Genomic DNA, 13,505 nt, shown 5'->3' on the forward strand with positions numbered 1-13,505 from the left:
TAGTCCCTCCCTCCCAGCCAGGAGCACAACAAATACATAAGCGCATTACAGGAATATCTCTGAGATACTTAAAAAATACTTTGCTGACAGACATGAATGTTGGGATGAGTCGTGTCTACAGTCATGCCTCGTCTCTTCCCTGGCTTTATTTAACTCTGCTGTAGTTTGAATTAAGTGTCAGGCCCCGTCACCCCATCCTCATCAGCACGTGTGGAGGAATGTTCAGAATGCAAAGAATTATACAACAACTTTCAGGAACCAGTCACAGTGTGAACCTTGTCCAAAATTAACTAAAGCCATGAAAAGATTTACATTTAAACTACACTTAAAATAATTGTTTGCATTTTTGTTGGAGCGGCTAAAATGTTTGTTTTAGAGCATTCCAGATAGAACAAATCAGCCTGTGAAACATTCATCAATGTCTGACATGAAAATGCCTGAGGGTGTGCTATCTCGTAGTACAGTTTAACCTCTGAAAAGTTTTAAATAACAGAACTAACTTCAAAGGGTCATGTTTTCATCTATTTTTAGTCAATTTCACTGCATGGCTATTGGAATGGCAATGCCAGTCTATCGGTCAGTCCACAAATCTGCTCCAAAACAAAAATCAGATGGCCTGGAACGATATTGTAATGAATTTTGGGATAACCTGAGCTTTCCTCTTGCATAAACGATCAAGTCAGAATTTGTACTCATTCAAGAAAATATCTCAACAGCTGCTCCATAGATTTGCATAAAATTTGGTGCATGCATTCATGTGTGTCAATAGATTTATCCTACTAACTTTGGTGATCCCCTGATCTTTCTTTAACACCACCATCAGGTTCACTAAATTGTAATAAATTTGGTAGGAATAAATTTTCCCTCACCTTTGATCAAGTGCTGATTTTAGGTGTCCAAAGATGATTATAAAAAAACATGTCAAGAATTGGGGACACTCACTCACAGTAGAGCTCATGACCACTAACATGTTTTATTCATAGTGTCGGTTTGTCTAGATTGAGTCATTAACAATAAATTCACACTGCTAATGTGGCTCCACACTAACCCTGAACAAACCTGCCATAGTCTGTTATGAGAAGTGAATCACTTGAGCAAGTTCTTAGACAGCTTCTGTGACAGGACACCAGCACCAAGAGTCCAAGTTGTTGTTTTGACAGGACGTCTGCCAAATGACAAACTTCTGGGTTACACTCATTGTGTCAGGTCTTTTTATATACTCCATTATCATCTAGTTTAGCTCAGATTTTCATTGTATATGGACCTGTCAAGAGGACTGCTCATGTCAGGGTGTGGACTTCAGTATTCCTGTCTATTGTCAACAAAAAAAAAGATTTGTGGTTGGATCCGACAGCCGCCTCAGCCAAAACAATAACATATGTCACTGCACATTATGACTTAACGCTGCTCTATTCTTCCTAATAGCCTGGGTGATATTTTTGTAACCTTATAAATTTACTTGCATTTTTGGACAGTTTTGTTGCTGCAATCTCCTAAAAAAATCATTAAAAACAAAACGATCATTCAATCATTTTTTTCAAAAAGTGACCTATAAAACTGGTCTTGTTAGATCATATAACATTTTCACATTTCTTAATTAATGGCTTCTGAAAAACTTGTTAAAACAGGCAGCATAACATCATCTTGTCACATCTGTCATGCAACTGCAGGTTGGTTGTAATGTTTAAATCAGAATTAATAGAACAAATTAGCTTGTTGCTGTAGCCTTCAACATATAATCGATATCTTTGACATGTTAAGTTGGATTGATGTAGTTCAGTTGCAGTTCAAAGATTTAATCCCATCCTGGGGCAGGATATAAGGGAGTAACAACAATACGGGACAAGCTGCAGAATGTGCTCTATAAATAAGGGATCTTGCAGGAATGGAAGACTGTTGACATGTGTGCACTGGTAAAATGTGGATGCAACCCAGGCTGTAAACACCTAAATTCTTTGAAGTGAACAATGCAGGCCAACAGTTCTTTACAAAGTGCACTCACCTGAATGAGTCAGGAGACCTAAGGGCGAACCCTCATTGACAGAGCCAACCATTGGTCCGTCAGCGAGTCTGTCCCCCTGGTCTTTGGGTTGTCTCGGGACTAGTCTGAACACCATCAGCTGCTTTTCAGCCAATTCAACATGTATCAGCAGCAGATCCATCGGTTAAAGACACCTCTGATTAACTGTTCTGCTTAGTGATCACTATAGTAGCTAACTAGTTAGATCAGTTTACTGTTTATTATTATTGTCTGCAGTTAAAAAACTATAATGATAAAAAAAAATAAGGCAAGAGATACAAACAACGACTGGATGTTTCTTATGGTAATAAAACCAAATATTTCCATATAACCATGACCAAAATCAGCTTAAATATATTGCTACTAAACTGATGTACATTTTGTAGAGGTCATATCCACAGATGTCACACATTCCAGCCATATTTTCTGCAAGAAGTTGTCTTACTTCCCCAAAGCGTCTGTCTGCACTGTGACACTGCTTTTCCCCAGGCAACACCGTATACTGTAATCCCAGCACCAGCAGAAATATAAACAGTACAGATGGTGCAGCTGCACGAGAGGCTAGTGGCCTGATGGGTTCTGTGGTCCCATTATGTGAGAGACTGGATCACAGAGATGTGAAATTACAGTAAACAAGAAAATAAAAGCCCATTTCAAGCAAACACTTGGATTAAATTTAGAGAAAACCAAACAAAATCTAAAATACTGTAAAGTGACTACAAATGAAATTTCAGACTAGTTACTCATACTATGAAGTGCATTGGAAATTCACTGCACAAGAATTTCCCTCAGTCATGGTCTGAAGCAAAACCGGAAAAACAACAACTGTTAAAAGTTGCAGCACTGAAGAAATGCCTGAAGTGCTCATCCAAAAATCAAACATTTTACCATTTATGTTTTGCATTTTTTCCACAACAGCCGTTAAGTGTATTTACTTCTCAGTAGACTGGTCCCTGCTGTTAGTTGAGGGGTCTGTCATGTTAGCTGCCTACAGTATCTACATTAGTGAGTAACAGTAAACAAGACAATTTATACTTGATTCTCTGAGCAAGAAACCCAACACTTGCTAGTGCTGCTAAATGTGTAAAACACATTTACAAAAAAATTGACAACTATGGTAAATTTCAGCATGTTTTGAAAGAGGATCGCTGTAAAATATTACAGGGGATGAAAGAAGAAGCAGCAGCCATGCTGAATTATTGGATGAAAAGCTGTAGGCCAAAGGCTGCAAACTCTTCAGCAACGCAACCAATCCCTTTTACCAGCACCAGGCTGCTTTTATGTGGAAAACTACCTATGCTGTGTGGAGAAAGAAATCCAATAGAGGTTGCCCATGGCATAATGGAAAAATGCCAAATACCGACTAACTTCTTTATTAAAAATATCATTAGTTTCTTTGGACACGCTGTAAACAAACCCCTGATAACAAACCACACTTGCTGTTACAACCTGTAATAACAGGTGTGGCGCAATAAACCACAACTAAAATATCAAGAATTATAACTCTAGGTGAGGCTTAATTTCTGGTAGTATGCACATTCACATCAACCAATTATCAAACATTGTTATTTTTGACTAAATTAATCTGGAGTTCAAATTCACTGCTCAACAATGTCCCTGAATGTAATAGAAAGTAAGAAAAAAAAAAAGCTGTCAAATCTGCAATAGTGGATCCTTTCCTGAAATGAAAACTAAAAACACAAAGCAGCATTTAGAAATGCAGTTATCCCAGTATTTATTTAGACCATAACAGTCCAGGACTTTGATGATAACCTTTTCAATTCATACATTCAAGCTCTTCACTAGTGTTTGTGAAGTGTGTGCCATGTCAATAAGTCTCACCTAGGAAGCACAATGCTGAAATCTGTGTACAAGACAAGGCAGATGAAGGCCATGTAAATGGGCATGTTTTGGATTTGCAGAGCTAGATTTTGATGAAATGTGGGTAAAAACCACAGGTCAAAACATAAAGTGTGGTGTAGGTATTCATTTTGTGCTGTTGTGAAAAAGCTGCACCTTTTGCAGCTTTGTGGTCTGAGGTACTGAGCAGCTTCTTCTGTTACTCAACTGCGAGTAGCCTACTTTTGAGTAAACATGAATTACACTCAGATAACTTGATTATGTGACTGCCTGCACTGGTCCAAGTTTTCAGAGTGCAGTGCATAACACACTGCAAGCACATGTGCTAGTTCAAATGCCTGTGTGTCTCAGTGTAAACGTAAAACCCTACATTCATGTCTGTCATTAAAGCAAGACCCGGCAGACAAACACACACATAAACTGAGTGACAGATACAAAAAGAGAGTGTTTACACATTCTGCTATCACTCTGACATCCCTATCACACAGCTATAACTGAGCTACTACAACCTACAATATGTGCAGCCCTGATCATGTTTTGCCATGTCGGTGAATATACCCTCTCCCTCACTGTTTTGGTGCTATCTCCTAAGAAATGAACAAGATTGTGTGCACCTGCAGCACGCCGAGGGAGCCGTTCCCAAACAAAAGTCAAACTCTGTCACCAGGAGGTGCATAAGCTGACAAGCAACACACTCACAGACACCTCTAACCCAAACAACAGGAAGTTATCACAACCTAGAGTGAAATTCTGGGCATTCTGATGATTGTAGCAGAAAGATGTGCCATTTAGAAAAACAGCAGTAGATCATGGCATCCTCACTGACAGACAACAAAAGCTGATTTGCCTCACTGAGGACCTGTTTTTTTAATCTTATTTGTCAAACAGATTTCGATGATGTAGTCTTGAGTTATAGAGTGCCTCAAGGGTCAGCTCTTGGCTCTATTTTATTCTCTGTTGATATGCTATGGTTTGGTCTTTGTTGTTCTTATATAAGATTTCATTTTTATGCTGATATATTTCCAATTGAAACATGACACCCCAGCAAACTGTCTGACCTAAAGGGCTGCCTGGACTCTATGAAAAGCTGAATACAAACTTACTCCATTTTAATAGGGACTAAACAGAGGTACTAAATTCTGCAGTAGTAACTGGGATCTTTCCTCTTTAACAAATAATGGCTCACAATTGACTTTTAACTACTGTTTTTGTGTCTGGACTTTCATAATTCTTTATACTTCTGTCTCATGGAGCTGTGGCTTGTCTGCATGTGTCCTAATGGTGTGACTTTTGGAGGGTCAGATCCCACCGTCCTCGCCCATCAACCTTTCATCTATTGATGTAGCAACCTTGTCTGAAGTACCCTGATTAACTACCTGATCCCAAAGGTTTCCTGCAGCAACCAGGCCTTTAAGAGGGCTATTTGGGGACACCATTGACGCCTTAATAACCTCCCCTGTGGGGATATGGCCCTGGGCCAGAGAAGCAGGGGCAGAGGATCAATGGGTCAACCTAAGCCTCTTTTGTGCCGAATGACTTCTATTTGACCAACCTTCAAAAGCTGCAGAGGCCAACCCACTGTGAACAGACACATAAGGGCAACTGTGCCATCACACCTTATAAAATGGTTAGAAACCACATGTTGTGCTTTTTGGTTACATATATTAAAACCATATCATATCTAACAGGGTCAACTAGACCACACTAGTCTCACTATCCGTTCTATTCTGTAAGGTCAGTATAAAGTCAGGACAGTGAGCATCTTGCAGGTGGTACATCACCTGACAGTGGCTACATACAGAAACCTTTAAGGTACCACCTGAGAATTTGCAGGTGGTACAGTAGTTGTTTGCAAATGTGACCCTAAAAACCGTATCATCTGACATTAAAACAGACTAAAGGTAATGCAACAAGAAATAGTTATCTGTCTGGAGGTTTATGTTTTGGTCTGGAATAAAAGAAAGATGTACGTCATTCTTGTTTGGGTACAGTAATAAAGTTAAGTATTCAAACAATGCACTACTTTGTAGTAATCGCCTGACATCACATACTGTCCCAAAACACAACTGTTTTTGATGGCAATTCAAAATAAAACGTGTTCCTTGTCAGCTTGTAAACACTAAGCAACATGTTCCATAATACTGAACTTGTTTCTCTGACTGTAGTACATGAAGTCTCAAGCAAGTTATCAATTGTAAACCCTGTACAGTAGACAGCTGCTAAATATTAGCCTAAATAAGAAAATTTAAAGTCTAGTGCTGCAATAGCATCACCATGAGGTTGCAATATTGTGTTCCAGTTTCATATCATATATAATGCAGTAAAACTATACTGCTTTAGTAGGTTGCTAAGGCTAGAACTACTTTCTCAGCAAGAGAGAGTAGAAAAAAAGAGAGATAAAACCAAAAAAATAAATCAACAAAGAAAGAGGACCTCATTTAATTATCTTTCTTTTCCTGAAGGTAAATCAAACATGAAAGCCATTAATGTTTATATAAAATAGATTTAGACAGTCTGGCCAGTGTGTGCTACAATAAAATATAAAATAGAGAAAAAATAACTACTGAATATGACTTTTACAGCCTTGAAAAGGCAGTATAACAAGACAAAATAGGGCCCAAAATGGTAAATTGGTGAATCTTGACCTGTTTACACAGAGATCTGTGTATCAGACAGTTTATTTAGTGATGTTTGGCTCAGCTCTGTCTTCCTTTCACTCCCTGTACTTCAACTGTAGCTCAGCTAATGATCATTAACAATACTTAGTTCTCAGTGAGATAGGAAAGAACTGTCATCCCAGTGCCAAAGTTTGCTGTCCTACTTTAGGTTTATTGTGTGCTTTACAGCATGGTGCTTTCGCTTGCATATGTATAAAAGACTAACTTAAAATAATTAGTCTGGCATGAAGATGCTTGCGACTAACCCAGCATCAAAGTAATTGAAGCACAATGCCCACACACTTCTCATAAAAACAAGTTGCCATGCCTGCTTAGCTGGTTAGAAATCAGGTTCACCAGATGTGTTTCACATTATCTACTCCACTTGGTTGTGCAATAAAGACGCTGATATTATATCACTGTCTGTAACTAAATTACATATTTAATTGTGTTGTTTTGCTTTAAGAGGACTAACACATGAAATACTGGCAACATAAAATCAGGTTTTCTCAATCTCGTGTGATTCACTGAACCCCTTTTTTCCGGGCTACTATGGGCTCCTGGCTGAGCTGTATAAAGACTTTATGGTTTTCCCTGACCTTGGCATCCTCGTTTCAGACCCATAGGTCATCAACAGCAACCTCAGACCACCAGCAAAGTGAGAGCGCAGCATTTTTTGATCTTTGATCATAGTTTGATGAAGAAGATAAACATTATCTACTCGTGCCTACACTCCTTCCTTACAGCAGTCTAGTAAATAAAGTGTATTCCAGAGTGATATGATAAGGAGTGTAATAAAAACAGCAAATTAAAGATCATAACATAACATTGTGTTGTTGTGGCCCATAGTTGCCAGGTTTGAAGACGCTGGGCACAGGTGCAGATGGATGCAGGTTATATTGGAGGTCAAATGAAGACGATTACTAATCTAATGAAAAGACGACAAGGTAAGCCTGCACTTATCTCTGCTGCAACAACCCAGTTCATTATTTAAGCTTTCAATCAAACACTAAGAACATCTCCACATAAGGGAATATGTTATGTAATCCAAAATATTGTTTAGTATATACATTAAATATGGCTCTGGTCTCATTTCATTAAAACTAATATACATTTTAGTCAGAAGATTAAAGCTAAATCAGAATCAGGAAGCAAAATAAACACATCAGTAATGTACATTTTTCACAAGGATGCAAACAACCTGTGTGAAGAAAATAAGGTCAAAAGACAGATCACTTTCTTCACTCTTTTAGTGTTTTGCCCAACTCTCTGCCTAAGCAGCTGCACAGCATGGATGACAGCAGCATGATAAAATGGCAGCATGTAGCACTGGCAGTGAAAAACATGGCATGATTTATTTTGGCAGCTTGTCTGTTATTCTTAACAAGACATTTAGGGACCACAAGATGCCCCTTTGTTGATATTTGAATGCTGATGAATTTCACAACCAGAATCAAAACAGCCACTTTTCAAAAGGGACTGCTGGGAGAAATGCAGCAGCGCACCTGAGTGACTGGTGGCGTTTTTAAAAAACTTACACCATGACAACTTGAGTGCAGTAGAAATCCCTGCACCTCGCCACTGTATCTGTCTGCTTCCCAGAGAGAAGCCTTTTAAAATATTTGCCCCCTGGACTGACTTTCACTCAAACTAAAATCTTTGATCTTCTTATGTAACTTATTGCAAAAGGGAGACCTAAATAATAAGTAGCCAGTGATCTATTAGCACCATTGTCATTTTTAATTCCACAAGGAAGCAGAAAAGTGCAGATTTAATAACTTTTATACTTTATTCTGGCCAGAGGTCTAAATTCTTTGCATTTTAAATGCAACTTTCTGACAAAGACATAAACGGCTCCTTTACTGACTATTGTCAGCACAGCTTCATTAAGAAAACAATGTCTGTATTTTCTGCCATTTACAAACTGGAAAGAACTGGATTTCTCTACACAGGAACCAAGCTGAACCCAATTTCTCAGACTCAAACTATTGTGTTAGATGCTTGCTGGTCACTGAACCTGAAATGAGCGTGCACTCCTGAAAGGCCAGAGGAAGACAAGAGTCAGGAACAAAAGGCTGAAAGAAAGAGGAATGAAGTGAACAGGAGAAGAAAAACTTGTGCAGGAAGGTTAGAGTGCAAAGTGCCAGCATGGGGTAGAGCAGAATCAAGTGGGTTCAAAGCAGGACTACAGGAGATCTGCATTAATGTATATTTACACCTATACATTGCTAATAATGAGTTATTTACAGTGAGACCATGTTGTGGTGTGATTTTAACACTCCTGCACACTTCACTTTCTAATTGCCTGGACTACTTTCTGGCTGTGGCGAGATCACACCAGTATCATCACATTTCACCGTGGTGATGCCATCACTTCCTTACGATAAACCAGGGTGAGGTCTCCCCTGATCTCGAGATTAACACCTACAATACCTGTAATCCTCAGTATTTATTTCAATCAAGTGAACAGACAAATAGAGGCGAGAGAAAAATAAAGATAAAGACAGGGAGAGACATGAAATTACAGGATGAAGCTGTTATCCTGAATTTTGTCTTTATCCAAACACGCCCACAGAAGACACATTAAAAAAAAACAAAAACACAATGGTCTTTCTGTTCAAACCAAATTGCAATCATCTGCACTTTAATATATAAACCCACAATAAAGCGAGCATGTTTTATTAACTGAGTTTCATTTTTTTTCTTCCAGCTCATTTGATGTGGTGACTAGAAACTGATGCAGTTTTTTCTATATTGTTCACTAGCAAATAGTGAGATTAGTTTTGCTAATAACATGTTTTGCTTAGTTAGATACCTGATAGTTTTACACTGAACAAATGTGTAAAAGCTCAGCATGTTGCGAAATGCCATCGTCATAGCTATAGTGTAGATATAGATCTGATGTCAGTAAGTTAAGCTTATTTTACACACTGACAACATGGGGAGAATCCTGTATGGCTCTGTAAAGTCTGCTGGAAGCTCTAAAATCTACAAATTAACATCATGGATCATTGTTTTTGTTTCCTCATAGCTCTTTGCTATAATAACAGAGATAAACAGGAATACATGCAGGTGTAAAAAATACAGATGTTTAGAGATACAGTGTTTTCATAGCACAGCGTCACTCTGTCTGGTTGTTGTTATTGTTGGATGACAGAAAACATCAGCATCTCCCTACTAACAGCTGTTGACAGATTTTATAATGCCAGAAAACTCCATTTGGACTTTTGTTATTTTTAATATTTATGCAGGCAGATTCTTACAAACAGCGTTATCCACATTCTTCATCTCAACTTGATGCTGGTGTCACCAGCAGCTCTCCCTGCTCCTCCCCTCCGTAAGGTAATGAACTCCAGGAAAGCCTGGTTAAGCATGAAAAATTTTGGCAAAGCACTTGTGTCACCGCCTGTTTGTAGAAGGAGCCTAACTCTCTTAATTCCTGACCTGTTCCTCAGAGATCTGTGGCTTAAATATAAGGAAATAAGACTTTTTTCCTCTGTTGTCACACTAATCCCAAACCCATGAGCCTGCAGGACCCTGTGCTGCCTGACAGATACACAACTCAAAATGCTCTTAACTGCTCCATTACCTCGCCGCCACAGGCCACTGGTGTCGACAGACAGCTTCTTTCTGGGGTAATCCTGCAGCTAGCAGGGGGTTCAGGGAGATGAGGGAGTAAATGAGTCAAGGGGAGTTAGGGTGAAAGAAGAAGGCAGCACCAGTGGTGCCCAGAGGGAGCAGGAAAGCCATGTTTAACCCTTGTACCCTTATACAATAATAGTTGTAATTTATAAAGCGAAGAAGAACAGATATACATTACACCATGATTCATAAAGTGTAAAAACATTTTATCTCATTCAAGAAATGTAAACAGAAACTTTGACAAAGCTGAAAGCAAAACTGAAGCTCCATGTTTACTGATGAGTTATCTCTCTATAGAAGCAACTTATCACACAAGTATGAATGATAGTAAAATGCCTGTTCTGACATAAGGGTGGACAAAACCCTGAATACACCAGCTACACTATAAATAAATGTGTGTAGGTAAAAGTTACAGACTTGAGATGTGAAGACACGTAAGAAGGAGAAGGCCAGTCATACTCTGTTTTCTTTTTGTAAAAACTAATTAATGAAGAGACCAAACACCTGCTCTGCAAACAAGTATTGTCTGCATATTGAAATCATGGTACATGAACTCCATTGTTGTCCAAAAACTATTAAAAACCTATTATAAAGCCACACGGGGTGACATGTTCCTTCACTACAATGAACATACACTGTCCTGCTGACATAAAGACCCACTAGACACCAAACGTTCATATTAATCCTCAGCCGTTTTTACGGAGCTATATATATCGATATATTGATCGATATATTTGGGAAGGGTTTATAAAGATCTGTGTCTTTCAAAAACTGTTTTCTGGTCAAATTTTGTAAGTTTCTATCAATTTGGATTAGGAAGCTGAGTTCAGTCGACTCCTCTGTCTGCTGCCTAACAGGTAAGACTCTAAGCCTCTCACAGCAGCGCCGCTAACTCACAAGACACAGATACACACTGATTAAGGGTCGTAAACATGTGAGGTGTCTCCAGACTGCTTGTCTCTCCAGTGGAGAAAATGAAAGTCAGACTGCTGCCTCTCATGGACGGTTAGCTCTGACTCGGACCATCCTACACGTCTGCGTCACACACTACATCATTTAGACTTGACTCACTTATTGACTTCTCTCACAGAGTTGACTCTGTCTTGGTCTCAAAGATATAAATTGAGAGACCTAAGACATGATACGGACTTGGCCAAGTGCAGATTAAGGCTGGGGATCAAATACTCAAACACATTTTTGGTGCTGCTGAAACGTGTCTGTAACAAGGACCGAATACATGGTCAGAGCTGTAAAGAGTGTTTTTTTAATCCAACATTTACTGGCTCAGATGAGAGTTTTGACCAAGGCTCAACTACAGTCCACCTCCCATTTGTCAGCCAGGGAAAAGAGGAAGACAAACGGGAAGGAGGAAGACGAGAGAGAGATGGCACTGATCAATAGAAACCTTGGCAGCAGTACCCAGTAATTCCTGGCCTGCTGACAGGAACTCAGTTACATAAAGAGGCTGAATGTGAGGACAGAAATGCTGGGAAACAGCTCTTAAGTGGATGTGATGCAGCTTGTGGGGTCTGTCCAGTGCAGGTGGCACCTGGCATCATTCATTCACCACCATACTGTGAACAGCATCCCCTTCCACACCCTGCCGCCACTCTCCACATCGTCCGAGTTAGTTCACTCTGTTACAGCCGACAGACCTCCTTTCAGTCCTGCTACCTTTCCATGAGCTGAAGCTTTCATGTGAATTCAGGTGAAAAACATGGATACAATCACTTGCATAACTCTCAATTTTCATTTTATGCTTTAGCTACTGTCGGAACATTTCCTACAAGCTGCCTTTAAATATTTTAGAGTGCAACTTCCCAGGTGGCATCTGTGCTGAACATAACACAGCATTGTATAAGATATCCTGACTGCTAACTCTGGTTTAATGTTTTGCACACAAACACAGAGAGCACAGTCAAAGCAGATGAATAATGATATGACAAAGATGTTATACAGAGACATGCGTGATATGTGGGGTGTCAGGGTCCCCCATAGGGAATATTACATGTACCATAAGTGTGCTCACGGACACCTGCTACGGATTTCAGAAAAAGAAATTCCACGCATTCATGTTCAGTGTGCTATGCAGTGACCCCTCAGTTCACACACCAACATTCCTGAGGTGCTGTAGGAAGGAATGATAATTTCTTTCCAGCTTCACTAATGCAACAAGCCCCAGCCTTGGTCCTGCACACATTCCTCCGACACATGGAGCAGATTTTGGGTTAACGATGGCCTGACAAAAGATCTTTACCTGATGATGTTTCAAGCCACATTGCATGAGGCTTGCTGATGTACTGTCAACATCCGCCCTCACAAGCAGCACAGTTTGTGATGGAAAGAAATTAAATCAACTAAATCATCATGCAAAACTGATCAGTGCCTTTGTAATTTAAGTGACAAATGAGCTGCCAGGCGGCACACGTACTGCAACAAGGTTGTCAGCTGCAGGTTTAGCATGTTCTCCATCTCTGTGCAACTTTTCTTCCAACAGTCCAAAGCCATGTAGACTAAGTAAACAAGGAAATCTAAATTTCCTAACTGCAAATGCCAGTTTTACATATATGTTTTTTTTTGTGGATTGTATAAGTTTGATAGCCTGGCAATCTATGCAGGATACACGCTTGCAGCACAAAGCATGCTGGGATAGGGAGTGAATGGATGAAAGGACTACCAAAATGATCATGATTTATAAAACATCCAATTGGTTTTTTTAGGTTTAAGTCATTGTTTAGTAAATAGTAATTAGTTCCAGGAAAGCACAGTTAAGTTGTCACTACACTTGGGGAACAAATGAACAGTCGTGGTAAAAGCCTCTGTCAAAACTGTTAAGGTAAAGAATGTTCATCTTTAGCAGTAGCATCTAATTTGACCAGAGTGTATTACAACAATCTTTAGCACAAATAAAACAGCCTCTTGTTTACCATGGTGGTTCTGGTTTTCCAGCAGGTCAGTTTTCTGAATGACCGAGCTGGCATGTTCAGAGAAATCACACAACATTTCTGAGCAGTCGGATCACTGTTTGTTTAGGGTTGGAGTGTCTGTGTGTAGCTGCAGGAGGTCTCCGCTCAGGGTCGGGGTGAGACCAGAGAGGCTCCACCTGGAAGTACTTCTGCAGGGTCAAAGGTCAATGCTATTGAACCTGAGTGAAAACATCAATAGGTAAACAAAAAACTCTGCGTAATGAGCGAAACGCTTATTTCACTAGAACAAAAGAAAATGCCATCATCTCTTCACTGTTAGATTTGTTTGAACTTCTTATAACTTTGATTTATTCAATACTTTCACATAAACCTGCCATAGAAGTTTGATTATACGTAATA

Source organism: Mastacembelus armatus, chromosome 11 (assembly GCF_900324485.2).
Source record: "Mastacembelus armatus chromosome 11, fMasArm1.2, whole genome shotgun sequence".
NCBI lineage: Eukaryota > Metazoa > Chordata > Actinopteri > Synbranchiformes > Mastacembelidae > Mastacembelus > Mastacembelus armatus.